Source organism: Chrysochloris asiatica, unplaced genomic scaffold (assembly GCF_000296735.1).
Source record: "Chrysochloris asiatica unplaced genomic scaffold, ChrAsi1.0 scaffold00033, whole genome shotgun sequence".
Lineage (NCBI taxonomy): Eukaryota > Metazoa > Chordata > Mammalia > Afrosoricida > Chrysochloridae > Chrysochloris > Chrysochloris asiatica.
The window spans coordinates 15,108,778-15,111,306 of NW_006408551.1; the positions used below are offsets into that span (position 1 = coordinate 15,108,778).

The 2,529-nt window shown below is 45.5% G+C and overlaps 1 pseudogene; it reads left to right on the forward strand.

Moving 5' to 3' along the window:
• Nucleotides 1-876: 876 nt before the first annotated feature.
• LOC102815162 lies at nt 877-1,472 on the forward strand (annotated as a pseudogene).
• The last annotated feature ends 1,057 nt before the right edge of the window (nt 1,473-2,529 follow it).

The window sequence follows — 2,529 nt, forward strand, 5'->3', positions numbered from 1 at the left end:
GTTGTTGTTATGTGCTGTGGAGTCGGTTCCGACTCATAGCGACCCTGTACAGAATTTCCAAGGCTGTAAATCTTTACAGGAGCAGAAATCCTCATCTTTCTTCCTCAGAACAGCTGGTAGTTTCAAACTGCTGACTGTGAGTTTAGCAGCCCAATTCGTAGATAAGAGAGACAAAATAAAACAGACACAGATGAAAATTCTGGCAGGGTCGCTATGGGTTCGAACCGACTCGATGGCACTTAACAACAACAAAATTCAGAAGAAAGGTTAGAGAGGGGGATGATGTGATTGCTGGTAAGAGAGGCTGAGCAGGGTCAGCATTAGAGGGAGACTGACCGGTGAATAGCTGGCCAGACTTGGCTCAACCATCTTGTGAGCAGCTTTGAGAACAGAGGGAGGCCTGGCAGAGCAGACTCATATAGGCAACAGAAAAGGTGTGATTTGTTGTATGCTAGTGCTGAACGATTTGTCTTCAAGCTCCCTAATTCAGGCTTACATTGCTTTTTTTCTATGTTCCCCTGGTGACCAGAAATGTGGCCAGCTCCCACCCTCATCCACCCCCAGCACAGACCCAGCCACGTAATTGGAAGCCAGGTCAGTGTGAGGTGGAGGTGCAGTATCACTTGGCTGTGCCACTTTGGTGCCCGGATTCAGGTGAGCACAGCTCGACCTACAAAACCCGCAGAGCCACCAGACAGTCATGCTGCCCCTAGCTTCCCTGTGGTCCTAACAGACACCAAAACCAGCCCCCATGAACTACTTCCAGATTAAGTGCCTTGAACATATATAACACTGAGGCCAATTGGAACTCCATCTAGTGCAAAGAACTCTGTTGTCAAAACTCTTACAGCTCAGCATGCAAGACCACCCGGCGTGATGAGGTTCCGCTTCTGTGGTGATCTGGTCTGTCCCGACTGGCTCCTGGCAGAGATCCGCACACTGACTAAGATTTCTTCTGTGAAGCTGGGCTTGTTTTGTAGCCACGTGCTGAAGGACCTTCCAGGGCAGGAGACTGATAATGAGAAGATCCTGAGGTTCACAGCTAATGCCAAGTTCGCGTTGGGTGATGTGAAGGTCAGAGTGGCAGTGCTGAGTTTCATCCTCTCCAGCCAACCAATCATAACATGGACAGCAAGCCCTTGTCTAGTCAAATACTGCAGCTGGGGTTGCCCAAATAACATGTGCCAGGCTGTGTGGTTGCTATGAGGAGAAGCAAAGCTCCCTGCAGGAACACCTGTGGACCTCCAGCCTGGGTGTGAACAGGGTGGCAGTTGTGGGCTGGTGGGTGGACTACACACTGAGCTCCAGCCTACTAAGGTCCCTGGAAGAGCCCATGGTGCATCTGCGGCTGGAGGTGGCATCTACTCCGGGTACCAAGGCCCAGTCTGTCTATGTCCCTCTCAGCAGAAAAGTACCAGGTCCTACAGGCAGACCTGAAGCAGGCCCAGATGCTAATGAATTCCCTGAGCTGAGGAGAACAGTATTCAGGCCTGTGCAGAGTCATCCTCCCTGTGTCAAGTGGCTGCCCTCAGAACTTCTCTTTGGGGAGTGACCTCAGCCCCAGGATGCTGGGTATCTAGGCTAGACCCAGGCCTTGGCCTCCTGGGTCCCTAGTTTCCTAGGATCCCACTTGGGAATTCAACATAGGGATCCCAAGGCCTTTTACTCAGCATCACCTTTCCTCCTCATAAAAAGCACTCGTCAGCTACTTTTACAAGTCAGGAAAAATAAATAGAAGTGTAAAGAAAAATCAAAAAAACTCTTCTATAACTACCTTGTGAGCTCCTTAAATTGCAGGAGCCCCTTTGAGATTTCTCCCCTCTGGGTCCAACAACTGCACTGCTTGTTTTTACAAATATGAAAACCCCATAATGCCCCAGAGACAACAGGCAATTTTAGTTCATACAAGAAATAAGAGAGAATGGCTCAAACAAGTGACCAACATGCTGAGCCAGAAAACATTGCTGAGGAAGAAAAGGTAATGGAATTAACTGAAAAAGAATTTACAAGAATGATAATTAGGTACCTTCATAGAATCTATAGGAAGATCAAAGAAAGCAAGGAAAACACAATAAAAATTTTAGAAGAATTCAGCAAAACACTACAAGAAAAAACAGACAAAATAATTACAAATTTTGATACAACACAAAATCTGTAATTAGAAATCCAGAAGATTAAAACTAAGATCTCAGAAATGGACAACACAGTCAAAGAGCAAGGAGCATATGTAAAGCAATGTAATCCTGAATTAGTGAGGTTGAAGACAAATCGTTTAATACTAGTATACTAGAACAACAATCAGATAAATGAGTGCAAAAAATCTGAAGAAAGACTAAGAATTCTATGGGAAATCATAAAAAGGAACAACTTACAGATGATTGGAATTCCTGAACAGGAAGAGCCAATAAAAAGCACAAGAAAATTGTGGAAGAGTTGTTGGAAGAGAATTTCCCTAACATCATGAAAGAAGAGAAGATACACATACGATGAAGACAATTATTATTCAAATTGACCCACCAACCACTAAAG